The sequence below is a fragment of the Ambystoma mexicanum genome, chromosome 3p (genome assembly GCF_040938575.1).
Source record: "Ambystoma mexicanum isolate Mex_15411 chromosome 3p, UKY_AmexF1_1, whole genome shotgun sequence".
NCBI lineage: Eukaryota > Metazoa > Chordata > Amphibia > Caudata > Ambystomatidae > Ambystoma > Ambystoma mexicanum.
The window spans coordinates 24,824,985-24,844,757 of NC_090925.1; the positions used below are offsets into that span (position 1 = coordinate 24,824,985).

Consider the following 19,773-nt stretch of genomic DNA (forward strand, 5'->3'; position numbering starts at 1 on the left):
ATTGCTGTCCCTTTGGGTCATACAGCCCTAACCAATGACACATGTCCTCCTTAGCTCCACCCTTGGTGGCCATTGGAGGATAGCACATGAGCAACGTGCTGATCTTGGAAGCCAGACCACACAGAGTAACAGAGGTTCGAATCACGGATCCGCACTTGGAAATCGAACTCTGGTATTGAGCGCGTTATAAGAAAACAATAAAATAAATCAATACAGTTCTTCAGATTTTTACTGCACTTTTTCGTGTTGGGAGTCCTCGAGTTTCGCTCCTCGACTTCCTTGAGTATTTCGCCTATTTTTTATGGTTTTCTTCAAATTTTTCTTCAGTCCGTCACCATTGTGATTTGTCGGCAGCTTGGATCCATTGCCAGTCTCGATCCCACCTTCCATCGCTATGTTGTGTGAGGCTGCAAACTGAGTTTGGGACTAGTGCACGTGCCATGTCCGAGGCCGTGATGTTTTAATTGAAGTGCACCACCAAAAGTGTATTTACTGCCTGCACCTGGACCACGATCTGGAGGGGATGCCCCATTTGCCAGTCTCTAAGACAATGAAGGATTGCCATTGGAGGCTGAGGTCATGGCTGGACGAAAGAAAGGCCTCTGACTCTGGGTCTGTGCACAGTCATGCCTCTAGCAGGCCCAAGGAGCGTACTCCCTCTGGCAAGAGGTTGAGATCCCTTGAGGATGCTTCCAAGGGTAAGGTACCTAAATAGACAAAGTAGTCGCACGCTATGACTTCCTCGTTGATAGGCACTGCAGCGTCTGTCTGTATCGACAAAGGGAACCAAGTCTTCGACGCACTGGAGATGGTCCCTCCTTCAGACGAAGCATCGCTCATCGCAATTGGCAGCATCATTGTAAACGACCCCAAAGAAGTCGTCAACGACGCCAAGACGTTGTCTAAATCATTGCCATCGTCGACGAAGGCTCCGTCTATGACCTCGTCCAACAGGCTGATGGTACTGGTTTTTGTCATGCTGACGGGCTTGTCGACGACTGCAGGCACTATTTCTATGGTCGCAACGGCTATCTCAAGGGTAGCATTGCCTCCCAGGCCTGCATCAGTCTGGCTGGGTCTGTTCCGTCCCCACTACCTTCTCCAGGCGCTGTGCTGGGCACCTTCCAGAGAGGTTCCAGCAGACACAGGGAGGCACCACCAGATCTCTTTTCTGCCAAAGTCCAAAAGGTACTGTTGGCTGCCTGCCATATCCCCTGCGGTGCCTCCCAGGGTTGTCGTCCGCCCGCGTCTACGCTCCTTCCGTCCTGTCGGAGGAGGAAGAAGTATTGAAGATGTCGGCCCACACCCTATGTAAGGTGGTATTGGCCTGCTTCCACAACCGGCTCTGCGGCCTGTGAAACCGCTTCAGCCTACTCATCCTACGAGCCCCTGGCCTCCTTCACCAATCTTGATGCCTCAGGCTTTGAGGGATCCACTGCCAAGAGATGTTTCTTTGGACATTTTGTCATCTCTCCGCACTCTGGTCTCAAGAGATTCAGCAACGCCTACCACCTGTGGCGCCTGGTCCTCAGGCGGTCTGGGCCTGGCTCCTGTGGCTAGTTCACCAAGGTCGTCTCATCCTTACTGACACCACCTCCTCTAGTGCCTGCAATCTCACATCCACCTCCTGTTCCAGGGCCCCCTATTTTAGAGGAGTTGGCCCTGACCGGAATGGACACTAATACGGACACCAAACCGGATACAGATGGTACCCAGCATACGGATGAGTTTGAAGACTACGTCCCTGCAGACAGTTAGTCTCCAGATGTAGAGCTTCCATTTAGGGATCTTTCCAGGCGAGGATTTGGTTCCGAAGGAAAAAGAGGGGTGCTTTTCCACCACAGTGAATCCTCCAGAAAGACTGTGGTCTCAGTACAGCTTCTGCATGACATCAGGGAGGACAAACTGGCGGTGATGCAAAAACACTTTTCCGCACCTACTAAAAGGAGAGGCTGGAGAGGAAATATAGGGTCTCGGCTACGACTCCTAAATGCCCCAGAAGCCACCCAACACCAGACTCTGTAGTCTTGGCTGCTATGAGGAAGAGGTAATCTAATCCATCATACTCTTGCGCAGTCCCGCCAGACCTGGAGGTAATGAAGCTGGAATGTGGCTGGAAAGAGCATAACTACCACCACAGCGTCTACAGTTAAGGCTGCCAACACCCTAGCCATCCTTGCACGCTACGATGGAGAACTCTGGTACAGATTGGGACTATTCTCGATTTCCTGTCAGACAACAAAGCGGAGGCCATGACCATCTTTCAGGAGGGGAAACTGGAATCTGACAATGCTATCCCGGTCGCCCTTGACATTGCTGACTTTGGTTTCCTGCAGACTGGCAACAGGGTTGCCACACGCCGTCAAGGTTGGCTTAGGGCCACAACCTCCAGGCAGGATGTCTGTTTTGTCTCAGATTAGCCTTCGTCACACACAGGTCTTGAAGGAGTCAGTAGAACCAGTCCCTTCAAGTTGTTTGAAATGAAGCCCAGGCCACCTCACATGCATACCTACATATATCTGGGTAGCTTACAAAGTTCACCATTGCATGTTACGACTTCAAAACCTTCTGAAACGCTGTAGGTGTGCATATGTGCAAAAACAAGAATTCTGCTTCGGCGCTCGCAGCATTGAGCAGCCTTAGTCGGGTTGTGATGTTGGGCCTGCAGCATAGTGTATTCACACTGTTCTGTGGACTGAAAGACCACAAGGCCAATATGTGACCCTCTTCTCACCTGTTGCAGCATGTAGAGATCATCCATAGTAACTAGCTTTATCCTGGTGGTCCCAACTCGGACAGACTGCGTTTTGAAATTGTGCTCTATTGCTTTCCATAATTTGGCATACATGGTGAATGTGCACACCATCTGTATTTCGCCTACTGCCTTTGGAGCTCAGTGATCGTCTGCACCAAAGGGAGACAAGCTTTGTGCCACACTCCCTTCTCATGTGCTCTCCCAGGTGAGCTCGGTTTCGTTCCACTGCCAGGTGTGTAGGCATGCTGCAAATCCTTGGGTCGCACTGCATGTTGGTAGCAGTCTGCCGCATGCCCTAGGAACATGACTGACAAGGTATGTTTCTCCCCAAGCTAGAGCTTTGGTCTGGAGTACCAGCCATCCTTCATGCCAAGAATCTGAAGGCTCCCAGAGAGCTTAGCAGCTATTATCTCTGGCAGTGGGACCTGCATTGTTGGCGGTGGTGCCCAGTTGCTCTGGGGAAGGGGTTTATATTGTGATGTGATGCTGGCGCGAGCACTTGGACACCTATTGGTGGGAGTGCCTGGATACCTTACAACAATAACATTTCAAGGCAGGAGCAGAGGTGGGCATCAGATGCCAGTTATTACTTTGCATTGCGTAAAAGACCAAAGATTGTTTTCGTATAATGTCCTCTCCTGCTTGCGCATTGCTACTACCTTGGTGCCTCCAGTGACAGCACTTTGAGCTTTGCCTCACATTGTACTTCCCATCACATTGGACCCTTCTATGGAGGGTGATTGTGGAGGAGGAGAAAGGGCACTTTATCTCTGCAATGCATTAATGGCACGGAGTGTCTTGGCAGAGTTGTCGAAGCAGCGTTTTTCTCAGTGGAAAAACTTTTGACGTTAATGCAACAACTAAATTCCTTGTGGCAGAAGGAACAAATTTGGACTAACAAACCTTCACCCATTGCTGAACATTAAAGAGCATTGCAGTGTGTAGTCGACTTTTAATGCAGGAGACGGGGACTGCAATTCAAAAACTCGGAGCAAACGCAAAGCGCTTGCACAGGGTTTCTTGGCAGCGTGTTCTGTGTTCAGTGGATGGCTGGTAGGCGAAGACCCCGAAAAGGAACTGAATGTCACGAAGGGGCAGCAGAGGTGATATCGACCAGTGTGCACGAGATGGAAACTCAATCTATAGATCTGATGCCAGAGGATCTAGAGAACCCCCTGATAGCCCCACAGGAATCCTCAACACTCAGGAGGTGGAAACAGAGATCGTAATGGCGGAATCACTCTCGGAGACCAGTGCCTCCTCTCCATTAAGGGCCCCTAGCAAAAATTCAGATCTTGCTGCACAAACTAGCTAGGGACCTTACGGAACTGACAGAAAAAAAAAAGTCCAGCCAAAAAATGCAAAGTTTAGCCTCAATACAAATCAGATTGTCCGCCCGAGAGGCCAATATGTTTCGAGAGGATTTAAAAATAACCCCTTTGCAGTCCATTAATGAGTGTGATCCTCACAAGAGAAACTGAGATGAGAAAGGACGAGGATATCGGGGATACTGAAGATGCAGTATTCCCTCTGCTGCCTTAGTCAACCTTCTAGAAGTGCCCATTTACAACTGACTCATAAAAGATCCTCAAATAATGCATAAGTCGACTCATCAGATGAAAGTCAGGATGACTCTGCTTGGAACCATCCAAGCATAGTGAGCCAAAGAAAATGACAGAACGTTTATATGATGGACCTACAAAGGTTAATTATGGCATCCCTATCAATCACACTGACACCATTCACTAAATTATATAGTCTCTTAATGACGCTATACGTGACCAAGGAATTTTGATAGCTGTGCTAGTTAACAAACGGTGCGCTGGAGGGCATGTCCGCAAAAATTGAAGAACGTCTCAATAAAGAGGCAGAAACATCAGCATTATGGCAAAATCAGCTGTGCGACCTTGCAAGAAGAGTAGTTTGATAAATCCACATTAATGGAGGCCCTACTTGAAGACTGCAAGTGAATGCACGCAGCCTGGAAAGGCGTGTAGAGACCGGAGAATATCTGCTCTGATTTAAAAGCGTACCACCACATAAGCCCATTGCTTCATCAAGTGAAAACAATCTAGCTCCTGAAATACCCATTCAAGGAAAGAAAACCAATGTATTTTCCATCTTCTCAGGTAAAGATAAACCGCAAAATAACATTAAGCAAGAAAAACCCCAATTAAAAGAAAAAAATACCAAAAATCTAACGCTGACAAGTAAGAACAGAAAAAACAGCCCAAGGGTTTTTCTGCGGAACTTGAGTATGCCCCGCTCCCCCCCCCCCCGGCTGTAAGAAGATCAACCCCTCCCCAGTGGGAAATAAAGTGACACCTGTCTGTGACCTGGTGGAGATTATTGAACAAGATTGTGAGGATGAAAACTGGAACAATTTATCAAAAACATAATGGGAGGAAATTGAACGATTGGCTGCACAAATATCAGCAGATCGAATGGAAAGGGCAACGGTAGACAGCGGACCAGCTTTGCAGAAGTTAGCCACACCACTTGGGATAGAATATTCTTAACAATGGAACAGAAGCGCAATCGTTTAACCCATTCTGAAACTCCCAGATTACATCCCACTGAGTAATCCTTACCTGGAAGGAATGTGGTCAGCTTGAAAGAGCCAAAAGAAGAAATTTGTTAAATTCCCGTAGAGCAAATCAATAATGGCCCGAAAGCACCAATATTAAATCGGATCAACATAATGAATTTGTTTCAGTATATACCAGGGCTTAGATTTGTATCCTCAAATGACATCAAAGTGGTCGAATTTTCCACAGAGCAGAAGATGAATTGGGTCATTCCACACATCTGGTCAAAAAAGATTAAACACTCAATTCGCCGACAGTGAAAAATTGGTACCCTATGGGTACGACATAAGAGACTTCCAAGTAAGGGATTGACGCTCTTATGCAGACTTGCAAAAAGAAATCCAGCAAGTTAAAGATGGGGAGAATAAAAAAGACAATAGAAGCAAGACTGAGAGGTGGAGTATTGAACCATCATTAATCAAGCAACTCTGCCCGCACAACATGGCTCCAACGTTGCATCATCTTCTCCCAGAAAGAGATTTTACTCTAAAATTCACGGTGGATAACTGTTCCTATGCCTCCAAACCTGGCACTGGCAGTAAGTCTGAAACTTGGGATTGGCTTGCTGGGGCCGTAGCCAAATGAAGTAAACAATAGATTGAACCACAGATGGAAAGCCCCTTTGTCTGGATCTGCTCATGGAACTCGAGGGTTTAACTCCTTGTTAACGACCAACATGAGAATCCTGCGTAACTATGTCATGTGTCTCCAAGAGATGTGGCTCAGTGGCAACCTCTCGTGCGATGGGTATGAATCCTTTTAAATCCAGCCATAAAGGAGTCAATGGGGAGACCTTCCTCAGGACTCACTCTAATAAAAGTGGATGCTGAATACAAAGTAGTCATCAAACTTCTAATCCCTATGTACAGGTACTGAAGTTGCAAAGAAAGGAAAAGGGCAAGCAGGAAATCCTACTCTTAATGAATGTTTACTGGAGAGTAAATTCATCTAAGGAAAGGAAATGTGTTCAATCGGTTATGAATGAGGTTGATCAAGGATTGGCTGAATGATGATATTATGTGGGGACCTGAATATACGTTTATTGGATGACAATGGTGTCATGATGCCTACCCCCGGGCATCCGGATCGAGTCCATCAGCCCCGGGAGCAGGCATCCAAATACTCATTAAAACCCCCACAGCCCCGGCTGGGGGCTGTTTGGATTCAGTCCTGGCGCCTTAGGTGCCAGGCTCATAGACTTTACTTACCTTATGCAGACCATGCTGCAAATGAGTCCAAGCCAACGTGAGGCCTGGATGGGACTATTTTTCACTCGGGTGTGGTTCTGGGGAACTTCTTACCTGGGACTACTTTGCAGGCTATTTAAACCACGCCCAAACAGCAGCTCATGCTTTGTGTTATTCTGCATCCAGCAGCGTAACGCTCACTGTGTCTGCAAGTCAGCATCCAGTCTTCTGCCACGCCCGCCTCGAATCCGGAGCTCCTAGACAAAAGGAAAAGAAAGGAGAAGAGGTTAGATCACAGACATTATTTGATTCTTTACCTGATTCCGGACCCTGCACATCTCCGAGCCTGGTAAGGACATTATTTCAGCACGCGCCGCTTCGCCAGCAGCAGCGCCGCGTTATACTCACCAGTCCACCGCATCTTTCAACTCGGCGCTGCCTCCATCATTTTCTTCGTCGAAACCCAGCACCTGGGGGGAAAACAAAAGGAATAACAAGGTGAGCCGAGAAAACCGACAAAGACATTCTGTTTGCCACCATAGGCTTACCTGCTTTACCACCGGAGGTATTATCCTTTAATTCGCTGCATCTTTCTATACCGCACCTATAAAGGGAGAGAACAGCAAATTAACAGCAACTTTTACCGGACAATGTTTGGTAATACAGACTCTTACCTGAACGCCATCAGCTGCCTCCAAGCAATATTCTTTTGGACCCAGCTGCAACCTAACAAGGGAATGGAACACGAGTGAACATCGCACATATTGAACTCTTTGACCTTTATAGACACTGGAGTCAATATTCCTCCGGAACTCCTCCAGTACCTTCAAACCAGTGAAGTAACTGGTATCTACACGCCCCTGGATGCCATGCAGGATGGAGAGCTCATCATTTAAAAACTTAAGGTGAGGTTACCAAGAAGGGATATCGGAGGTGATTAGTGGGGAGAACAAGAACAGTTGGGGGGGGGGGGGCATCATTAAAGTCCACGGGTGGCTAAATCCCTTTCTCCACTTGTAGGAGAATACTTCTACGAGTCCAGCAGACAAGATTAGGCGGGCCAGTCCAGACTGTCATCTCTTCACTATGTCATGGGTTTTGACCCATGTTGAATCAATAGACTGGGTAGATGTGGGGATGAGCTGTTGCCGCCCATTATTCTATCCCAGAACAAACTAAATCAATAGACTGGGTGGATGTGGGGATGAGCTATCGCCGCCCACATTCACGCCAGAATAGGAGAACTGCGCAGTTGGCACGAGACCACTCCAAAGATACAACCTTCTTGTGGGGAATTTATTTTCTTAATCCCAAAAATGGTTTCATTACCAGTACGCACCACTATCAGAAAGCCGGCGTTTTAAAACCACCAGACTTTTGTGTAAAACTGAACAAACGAAACAAAACCAGACCAAGGAAAGACTTGCTAAGAGGTGGATACAATGTAAAACTATATTCTGATTTTACTTGAAGGAAGTAATTATTTAATGTATATGTAAAAATTGTCAGTTTGATTTGAATGTAGAAAACTGGGAACAAAAAGTGACATTTAGCTGAAACCTGGCTTAATGAAACTGAATTCTGCCTGACAACTACCCCGGACAGGAGTTGATACTGGATCAACAGCTGTGTTCCCAGGCCTGGCTGCCAGGCCTGGCTGCATCCTGAGGTCACATGGCCCTGTTGATTAGATTAGGGGTGGAGCAGCTGGGGACTACAGGGGTTGAACAAAGGCCTGTCCTGGACTCGGGCAAATGTTATATTGGGGGGCCATAAAGTGGCTTCCTCTTAGGGGAAACTGGGAGGGGCAGTGCCTCTGCTAGCAGCTGAGCTTGGGGGAAGTGGATAAACCAGTTATTTCACCCTGTGATGTGGGAAGCCACACCCCTTTTTGACCAGGGCATAATATTAAAAAGATTGATAACTCAAATTGCGGACTTGTCAGAATTATATAAGTAATATTATTTTTGTGATTTTTCTGTGAACATTTTGAGATGCGTTAGGACCCTGTGGTGTATTCTGGGGGGTTGCTAGCGGAAAATAGGGTCTCACTCCAAATGTCTGCATGTTAAAAATCTGACACTTCATCAATTAATGTCCATACTCCTTGCGCACATGTGTGTAAATTTGGGTAAATGTCCGATATTGCAAAACCAGTTAAAAAGCGCAAAATGTTGTCATTTTTGAATGCAAGCCCCCAGGAAGATCAGAGGCGGACAAGCATGGACCATAAGGAATATATAATGTGCACATGTAATTTCAACAAATTGTATATCTGGGAAGGATGTATTTGAATCAAATATAGATTTGTGGGCAAACTGACCAGGGGAGGATCCTCTGACTCATAAAACCTACAGCATCACTCTGACTCACATTTCCTTCCCCCCAATCATGGGAGAGGGGAGGATTGAGCCAATGACAAGTAGAGAGGGGCAGCCTTAGCTATGCCCAGGCACACACCCATTTTCAAAACACATAAAAAGAGACTGCTGGGACAGGTAGACACATTCAAATCCAGTTGCTGCGGACCGTTTTGCCGGACCACACAACATCCAGAAGATACCAGTTCCAGACTGACTCCAGCTACATACTCCAGAACCTAGAACTTATACTTTAGGACCTAAATCAGAGGCCTAAAACCACAAGCTGAGTTCTCTGCAGCAGGCCTCAAATCATTGCAAGTTACTCACAGCCGGGCGAGCTGCTTGAATCCCTTGCCAAGAACTTTTGCCAGGACCAGTGCAGAGATCCAGGAGCCGTGCAGAGACCGCTGTATCCGGACAGACCAGACCAGTGATCCAGAGTGACCCAGACCACTCTGTAGTGCCGAGACCAGAACCGGAGTCCAGTCCAAAACCTGACCAGATCCGTGGCGAGGCCTATTTCAAATTTATATTGTGAGTACCTAGCAGAACTGTGCAGAACCAATCTCCTCGTTAAAATAATCTAATCCAAACTATTTTAACCTAAGTAGAACTGCCTCCTAGAAATCGTATCATCTGTCATTTTTAAAGCTGCACAACTGTCACCTGTCAATTCTGCAGCTGCAAGCTGTCACCTGTCATTTTGAGTTTACTTTAAATCCGAAAAACAACCTTTATTTAATTGTCTGTATCTCTGGAACCGTTTGGGTTAGGAACGAAACTTTCCTCCCAAAGCTTAGAATCTCAGCTTTCCAACTAACCTAGAACCGACTTGCTACTCCTTATACTTTTGCCGTAATCACGATTCACGCACTCGCGAATTTTACCGCGATTAGCGATTTGGTTAAAAATCCAGCCACGTGTAACCATCAGCAGTCATTTCTTGCTAAAAAATCGTTGCCTCTTAATCACCATCTCTGAATCATTGCTAAAGTGAGCCTGAACTCATCCCAAGTATCTCTCACTCACCCTGAACCTCCTAAAGGGAATTAAAAGCAATTTCAGCATATTTCTCACTTCATTGCCACCACATTCAAAGCACTTGGGCCTGTGTTTTAAAACTCATACCGGTTTTCTCTAAGCTTGCTGGGGGGGGAACTGAATTTTGTATTGTATTTGATTGCATTCCTGAGAACTGTGTGCCCCTCTTTCCATCTACTTCCATGTCTTACATTGCATAGGGGAGGGGGGTGAATTGCCAGAGAAAAAGTGATTATATTATCATTTGCTAAAATCATCTCAAGTATTTCTGTACTGCATTTTATTCCTCTCATTGCTTTTCCCTTGAAATCATAAAAGTATTTTTGCTACTTGATCCATCCTATACTAACTCCTCATTGATTATAAAGAAGTGTGCTAGTGTCAGATTACCCATTGTTGATTAACATTATATTTATAAGGGCGATATCGATTATTAATTTATTATAAAAGCGTGGTATCTATATTTTGTCTTATTTCTCAAATAAACCTTTTAAACTTGCAAAACAGAACTACTTCTTGGCTCAGTGGGGTCAGGGGGATTCTAAGAGAGGGGTGTTATATAGGGGTAGTCATCCAGAACTCATGAACTGGACATAAAGATATATCAATAAGGGTTTCCATTCAGTATCCCAGACTAGGCATTGACTTAGCTGTAGTGTTGAATTGAATCTTCTTACAAATTGGGGGCTCGTAGCCGGGGATTCCGGATTAGATCTATCACTTGTGCAGATTAATACAGTGTGCTAACTGACAAGATACATATATCCGGTCGGATCACCACGCTGTGTTACGCTGTAAAGCACTCCTCAAAAGGACGCTCTAAGGGAAAGGTCTGTTTTGCAAAAATAAAATACAAACTTCTGTAAGTCAGGAAGGAACTCAAATTCCAGAATGACGACCTTGGTAGATATGAAAATAGCCAGAGAGCACTTCTTACATAAGCTATTTGTGAGAGGTGAGTGGACTCATCAGGACCAGACGGTCTGGTTGCAGGCAATCGCACCCCAGATCACTGAAACAGGGTCAGATATATGGAGAGACCAGTGTCCCTTACATGTGGCCCTGAGTGAACTATATATGGCCCCTAAGGCCAAGGATGAGCACAACAAGATTGCCAGGGTAGCGGCATATTTATATTTACATATGGGAGCCATGCAGGACAAATGTGCTGAAGGCCAAGATCTGGCGAGTAGCCAACTGCTGGCATTACAGAAGGCCCAATCTGATCTAGACTCTTCTGAGCAGAGGCTGCACAGAAGCCAGGAGTCCGGAAATGAGAGTAGACAGTACATAATTAAAATAAAGAAGGATCTGGATATCCTGCAACAGGAAAAGACGGACCAGGATACCAGAATTCTGGCTTTGCAGAAGGAGCACCAAGACAGTCTGGACTCCTTTCTGCAGAGCCAGAAAAAGCTGGAGCAACAGATCAATTTCAACAGGGTATGCACAGAGCAGGTAGCCACCCTGCAAATCCAACTAGACAGAGAGAAAGAAGAAAGCAATACATTGATTTTGAAAGACCTGGATACCCAGGCAGAGTTTGATGAAGACCAGAAAGCTGGTGCCTTCCAAAGGCAAAGGGACGACCTGGCGGCACAGATGCAGGCTCTTAGTCAGGAAAGGGATACCTTAGGCCAGGAAGTCTGCCACTTAAAAAGGAAAATGGAAGAAAATCACCTGGCCCTCCAGGGACTGGGTGACCTCCAAAAAGAACACCAGAACTTGTTAGAGCACACCAGGAGGGTGGAGGATGCTCTGGCAAGAAAGGAGCAGGCCAATAGGGACACAGCTCAGGAGGTAACCCTCCTGCAGCAAAGACTGGCCCAGTGCTCCAGGACCAATCAGGAAACGCAGAGAGAGAATGAGGCTCTCTGCCAGCACAATGATAGGCTCCAGCAACAGGTAGCGATGCAGGAGAGACTGATAGTCTAGTAAGGCCTTAACTGAGGAACTGAAAGCGCAGGCTCTTGCATTGCAACAGGGAGCAGGGTCAGATAGAGACCAGGTTCGCTGGGAGAGGGAGACTCCTGAGCATAACCTCAGGAGCCCTAGTACCAGAGGCCTTCATATCTCTCAGTCCCTGGTCTCTGCCAACCCCATGTCCCCTGGCGCACATGAGCACCGGGCCACAGGGATGGCAGATTACTATCCAACCAGAAGTATGGGGCTCATAGGCCAGTACCTCCCACGAATGGAGGGGCGGGCATCCGGGTATGGGCACCCAAGCACAGTGCAATTTAGTGGGGAACCCCAGGAGAGTAGGCCCATTAAGGGCATCCTGAAAACTTCTGCCCAGTTAGGTCAGTGGGGGGCTACCCATCAAATCCTGGCAGCAAGGAGGAATCTGAAGACTCCTCTGAACGGCGCAGGACACAGGAGACCAGGTCCCCACATTCTGCCAGCCATTCCCAGGCTCGCAGAATCCGGGAAAACCTGGAAGATCAGACAGGAACCTCTGGGAGCAGTGCCTCTGAGTCAGAGGATGAATGGACCAGGGTTACCTGAACCAAAAAGGCCAATAAGGCAAAAAGGGCCTTGCTTAAGGACCCATTGAAGCAAATAAAGGCAATAAGGAGTGTTATCACGCCTTATCATAAGAACGCCAAGTATTCTGTTTGGGAGCACTTAGAGCTGTTTGAGCAAATGATGGAGACTTTTCATTTGAAGGACAGCCAAAGCTGTATTCAATATGTAAAGTAGACCTTCTCACCAGAGTACTCCAGTTTCTTTGCGGGGCTGGAGGACCAAAATCATTCAAGGTGGTCCACATACAGGGCGGCCATCTTGAAACATTTTTCTGTGCACTGAAATCCCCAAGAGGCTCGCAAGGCAGCCTACAATTTGCAATGTGGGGAGGATCAGGCCCCACAAGAGTTTGTGCAAGAATTAAAATGTGCTTTTGCGCAGACCACCAGAAGGGTGCGCACAGACAGCAAAGAGTTTGTCAATACATTTTTCCATGCTCTCCCTAAATATATAATGACCCAGCTCGTGAGATTTTCATGAGAAAAGATCTTTAGACTGGGTCATTGAACAGGCTACCCGGATCTATGAGGTGCAGAAGCCTATCGAAAATAAAAATAACGCGCCGAAAAACCCCAAAACCAACAGCACCCCTGCTGCTGCCAAGGTGGCAGAGGTAAAGGTTGCCCCCGTTTTAGATTTGGAGATGGGGGGGGAGAGGGGCCTAAAAACCTGCCTGCACCAAATAATTCACAGCCCAGAAGGCCCTCGGGCCAGTCAGACAGGGAGTAGAGGAGGTAGTCCCACAAATGGGGTCCCCCGCTCCCCTGACTATGTAAGTCCCCGCTATAAGGGAAACCGACCAATCCTGGGTTATGTGTGGACTCCTCCAGCCCAAGGGGGGGGCATCCGGCCAAGCACCTAACCCAGGGAACTTCCCTCCCAACTTCCCACAGGAGGGCAGAAATTCTCCAAATCCTGGGCAGAACTTTTTCCCCAGGTATCCACCCAATTTCCAGCCCCAAAATCATCCATCCTTCTTTCCCCAATTCCCTGAGCCCAGACAACCTAATCCGGGAGAGGGGAGGCCAAGGGTGGAGGGGTATCAAAATCTTCCCAACCGGGGGTACTACCAGAGAAGGGATAGCTACCCTTCCCGGGATCAGCCCAGGGGAGAAAATAGAGCCCCGTATCAGCCTGAGCGGGTTTCACAACTTGAGCGCCAGGTCCAAAATATGGCACGAGATCTGGGTCACATACTGAGGGCTCAACAGAACCCTCAGATGAGCATGCCACCGCAGAATGCCCCAAACTCTGGACCGGGTGCTCCAGAACAATGACGGGGGCAGCACCCCGATAACCCACCGGTTCCCAGGGAGGAGGCACAAGGGGAAGGGGGGTGTAAAGCCTTGGAGGAAGCTTCCTTCCCAACTTGTAAACAGCCCCTGGAAAACCAGGAACCGGAAACAAAATCTCCTGCCCCTGAAAGCCCGCCTCCCAAGGAGCAGAGGGGGGGGTAGGAGAAACAAAGGACCCAAACAGACCCACTTTGTGGAGGAGGTATAGGTCTTCCAATTTGAGGGAGGGGGATCCTCAGAAGATCCTGGGAAAAGGATCTTCTCTTTCAGAGATGGGGGAACTCCTCCCAAGGAAAAATGGGTCCCAAGGGATTCCAATCCAGACGGGGGAGATGTGGAGACTGAGCTACCGCCGCCCATCATCTCATCCCATAACCGACAATACCAAAATCCCCTGGTTCAAACCCATCCTGGTGACTGCCTCCAAAAAGGGGGGGTAGCCCAGACCCGGAACCAGGGGAACCCACAATGGCTCTGATCTGCAGTTGCCAACTTTTTCTTTCAGATTCCCAAGGCTCTCCACAGAATTCTGCCCAAATCTCTTTGCTAGCAATGTCCAAAACCAGAAAGTTAGCCCACCAGTTGTCCAAAAATGTGCATTATCTGTGCCCCCTTGAGGAGAAGGAGGGAAGATACTATGCCCCGGTACAAGTACACGGGCAGGGTACAATTTTGGCACTGGTGGACACTGGATCTCAAGCCACCCTTCTGTCCAGAAGGGCCTTTGATGAACTGAATGCAGGAAGGGGAGAGAATTACTGCTTTTTCTCGGGCAACCTCTGAGACAGGGTAAATTGATTTGAAATAGAACAAATGGAGATGGGCCAGAAACAGGCTAAGAGCCGGAAGGAAAGAAATTGATTCAATGTGTGGTCAATAAGAGTTGTCAGTCCAAAGAGATCGACCACCGTAGATTATTCCTGGATCCTAGAAAAATTCACTCTGCCAGGGGGAATAAAGGTTCCATCAAGGAGTAACCGTCCAAGCATGCCTATGATCCACTGGTTAGAAAGGCCAAGCAACAACTTCACACCCATTTAAGGCAAGTTAAAGCCCTAAAGACTCCTGGGATTGCATAGATGAGTCGCATTCGCAGGCAGAAATATAAAAATTGGGTTCTAGGGACTACAGAATGATGCCGAGATTATGTTGAAGGTGGTTTGTAAAAAGAACAGCATAGAACTTTGGGAACTGTTAAACAATGGAGGGAATTTCAGAGCAAACTTAATGTTGAGGCAGGTTAGCAAGGTGAGCCGCCATGCCTACTACTCCAAGTTGTTTGGGAATCCATTGAGAGAGGACAAGAGAGGGAGCTGTCAAAAGTGGGATATCGAAATTGGAAGAGCAGATCTGGAGGCAAGAATAAGGGGGCTTGGTTTGTCAAGAGCCGCAGGACCTGATGATATCTCAAACCAGCTCCTCAAAGAAAATCCAGATAAGTGGAGCCACTTGGTAGCGCATGTCTTTGACCAGGTCCTGCGCATGAAACGAGTGCCAACTACTTGGCGACAGGCCATAATTGTCCCCATATACAAGAAGGGTGATCGTGCTGATCCTAAGAACTATCGGCTGATCGCTCTTCTTGATTCGATGGGGAAATTGTTTGCCTCCATGCTATTGCCAAACCTGACAAAATGGACCACAATGACGGGAAGGTTAGATTCCCTTCAAAATGATTTTGTAAGGGGGTGGGAACCTCCCTGAATTTCATGATTGGTGTTCTAAAACATGCCCTGACTTCGGGAGCCTGTGTCCATATGGCCTTTGTGGAGCTGGAACAGGCTTTCGATTATGTGAATAGGACAAAATTATGGGAAAAACTGAGGCACTGGAATTGCCCCCTAGATCTGATGGAAGCAATTCTTGGTCTATATTCAAACACGTTGGTACAAGTAAGATTGGCGTCTACGGGAGTCCTCCCTGAGAAATTCTTGACCCATCAAGGCTTAAAATAAGGCTTTGCCCTAGCCTCCCTCTTATTCAGTTTGTACATATCTGACCTGGGTGAATTTCAAAAAGTGTTGAGCGTTTCCACCAAAAGTCAATGGAACGATTATTCCCATGGTCATTTATGCAGGAGACATGGTGCTTATGGATTTCACACCAATTGGCCTTGTAAAGGAGGAAGGGTCTTTGGCCCCACCCTACATTCCGGGTGGTCTGGTATGCTCTTTCAATGGTTGGAAACATACCCTTGGCCGAGCCCCGATGACTGATGCAAAGTAGCCACGGAATGACACTTTCCAGGACCCCAGGTCCTCCATCTTGTATTCATCCCAACTCCATCTTTAACTAGGCTGCACACGAAACTCGCAGAAGCAAGCCGGCAACTCTCCCCTGTCCAGTGCTGCACACGACCAGCCCGATGAACCCCCACCCCCACCTCCTCCTCTGTCTGCGCCGCGCCTGTCCTGTTTTCACAGAAGTTTGGCCTGAATTGTTGCAAGCTGACAATGGATCTCTCCTGTTTCTCTGAGATCACTGCCCTGTGTGTGACCAGGCCGGAGCCTGGCTCATGGAAACCATCCGTCTCCACGAACCTGCCCTTGCCCCAGCAACCCGCAAGTCGGCATGACCTTAAACCTCTCATTTTCATGTAGCATTGATAGGACCCCTGCCCATGGGCCTCCCTCGATTGCCCCCATATAACTAATCCTGAGCAAACGTATAATCTCCATGTACCAACGAGTCCTGACACCCCCGTTTGATCCTCGTGATGCTTGATAAATGTGACCTAAATGTATATGCCTAGATAAGGAACCTGGACCACCTCTGCCTCACTCTGGTCCAGGTCAAAAAGGTATACATATTGCTATAATTTATAGACGACAATGTGTTATGATGAATCTTGAGTGTCTTATTAAATCTTGCATGCCCATGATTACTGTGAAGCTTAGCTTAGAGTTATAGCTGCGTGGACCCAGCGTGACACTTCGCCCCTCCCTGATGAGCCCAGCTGCCCCATCCGCCTCAAGAAGCAGCAAGTTCAGGCTCAGCCAATCAAGCACCATTATACATTGTATACTGTCTTGTTGTATTCAACCAATGAACTGTATTTGTAACCCGTATAGTACACGTCATAGATAACTTGTTTTGGACATATAGTGGGGGGGATATCTTGGGGGCAACGTGCTCGCCTTGGAAGCAAGACAACACGCAGCAACACAGGTTCGATCCCTGGGTCCGCGCTTAGAAACCTATGGGTATTAAGCACGTTATAAATAACATAACATATCATATCAATGTGACTTTTTTATAATGTTGCCAGAGCGCTCTTGAGTAGCTGAGTCCTCTGCGTGCTCCATTTTATCTTTATATAAAGAATACCTTTTACTCATTTTCAATCTCTCCTGGTCTCATTCCCTACTGGGGGTGTCCATCCGTGTCTGTTTCTTTGAGATATTTTAAATGTGATTTGGGGAATTACCACTTTCATCTTGCAAAGACGAATTAATTTCTTTGTAGAGTACTTGGTCCATAATGACATCAGAATCAATGTTACGAAATCTAAAATCCTGACTGTCTGCCAACAAGAGACCACAAAAAGAACATGTGTGGTGGATATGACGTGAGAGAATGGAAGTGGTTCAAACCATGGTATATCGGGGTGTGTGGTCATCAATAGAAACCTAGATGACGGAGCCCAAGATCTCTCGCTTTGTGTCAAAACTAAGAGGTTGGTGGCTCAGGGAACAAGGATCATGTGCAAATATTGCAAATATTCCCTCGCTCCTTTGTTGGCCTTTTGTCGTCAAAAGGCAGTCCCCATCTTGACTTGCGGTTCAGAGAGGATGTTAAATCTGTCTTGAAAAACATGGGCTTTATTAGAGGACCTGTTCTGGAGAAAGACCCCAGACTACCTGGCTCCCTGGCAATTGTAAAAATCAGACATGAGTTGAGACTCGAGTCTTTAGAGTCAATCTCTATGGAAATCCATTGCATTCTTCAGAAAATGTAAGAGTGGAGAAAGACACTGTGAGAAACCTTCAATTCAATAGATAAAATTGACTGACTTCCCACTCAGAGAATGGTGGGAGAAGATTGAAAGAATTCTGGTATAGAACATCATAGAAAGGGAGGAGGTAATCACCAACCCCACTAAGTTCAAAATAAAACTCCAGGAAAATGATTGAATTGAAACCATTCGGAAAATAAACCTAGACAAAATAAGATTGTGTCTAGAAATGGAAAATAAGGGTTCGAATAATCCACCGTAGTTGTCATGATCTCTGCTTCCAAAAGGTCAGGGTTTTCCCAACTCCCTTGGAAGCAGATCCATAACCCAGGTTCCGAGTGCCAACCAGTCCCAATTGGGACCTTTTGGACCCAGTCCTGGCGCCGGTGGCACCAGGCTCATAAATATGCCCAGTCCCAGCGCTGGAAGCGCCGGGCTCATAATGCTTGGGTGGACTTACCTGCAGCAGACCATGCTGCTTACTTGCCTGCCAGTTGAGCCTCTGATCCTCTTCTGTTTGGAACTACTTTTCCTGTTGGGTGGGGCAGGAGCCACTCCCTAGATTCAGAACACTGGAACTCTTCTGGAAAGCAGGAGCTCTTTTCTTACTAGGCGTGGCTGTGGAAGGAGACACCTAAGCACTACAGGAGGCTATTTAAACCACACCCGATGGATGAATCTTGCTTTGCGTTATTCTGCATCCTCTGCAGCAGAACGCTCATCGTGTCTTCTGCATCTGATCCTGGGCCTAAGGAAAAAGGCTTACCATCCTGAATCCAGTCTTCAGCAACACCTATAAAGACAAGAAAGAACAGGTTAGCATTACGGTCTTCAGTGACAGCTCTTCACTTACCTGGTCCATCGGCTGTCACCAACGCCTCGCGGTGCATTCCGGCATCTGAAGGACAAAGGCTTACCTACTCTTCGTGCGCTCCGGAGGCCTTCGGCGCTGCATCCCGCATCTGAAAGACAAAACAAGGTGCGTTTAAAGACATTGGGGAACTTTAATACTCACGTGCCATTACTCGTTTCCACATCTAACCCAGTGGGTATTCCGGCACCCGGCAGCCGCTCCGAACTTGTACCTGCAAAATAAAAAGACAGTTGGAGCGCATCGTGAAGCAGGCAACAAGCGCTTACTTACGTGCTTCCAGGCGCTTCTATTCATCACACGGGCTCCATCTTCAACTCCCTTCAGCCCGTCATCCGCCATCGCCGGAACCCTGCAAAACAAGAAACATCATTACTAAAGACTTTAAAGACATTAGAGTTACTTGAAACTTACCGTTCGTGCAGTAAACGACGGACAGCAGTCCTCTGAAGTCAAGAGGCCTGCTCCCCTTATCCAGTGAAGAAACTGGTTACAGCACCCTGCCCCGAGGCAGATGGAGAGCACGGCGTTCACTTACCTAAGGTGAGAGCGTTAACCTTTGGGGTTCTACAGGAGAAGAGAAAGGGAAGAAGAGAGAGACATTCAATAACCCAGTTCCTTAATCCCATATTTTCTATCTGCAGACATCTCACCCTTCAAGTCAGACATACAGTGCACAGAGGTCCAGCCCAAAGAGCCAGCCGTGTGTTGCACATCACCTTTGAAGATACGGTATACGCCCAGTCAAGACCGGCGCCTCTACGGGAATCAGGTGAGCGTTACAGTAGTATTTACTAAAATTCCCTTCTCCATACTATAGAGACCTGTTGCTGAGAGCGAGATTGTATATCCTGGACACCGAAGAAGTGCAGCTAGCCAGGAAACAAATAATGCAAGAAAAATCTCACTGTAGACATTGTGGTCTCTCTGGGGAACCTGAATCCCTCTGTCATCTTCTAACTGCTTGCACAGCGTTGTTTAGCTTGTGGGGTGGTTACTGTAGGCTCATAAGGCCTATCGGCTAACCTCTTTCGATCTCCAGTGGTAGCAATGGATGCTAATGGGAGAGAAAATAGGTTTATGTTTTGGCTGTTTTGCAGTTCATAGAAGCCGCCAAAGCAACCAGAATCGATTAAATGATGGCTTGAGATAAGTCAGCATATAGAGATAACGTTCATGGATATAAGAC

The 19,773-nt window shown here is 47.3% G+C and overlaps 1 protein-coding gene across 1 annotated transcript in view; it reads left to right on the forward strand.

The window, feature by feature from the left end:
* The window catches only part of PRODH (proline dehydrogenase 1), a 283,848-nt gene that overhangs the window by 78,220 nt on the left and 185,855 nt on the right, over positions 1–19,773 (forward strand). The gene's annotated exons all lie outside the window — the stretch shown is intronic.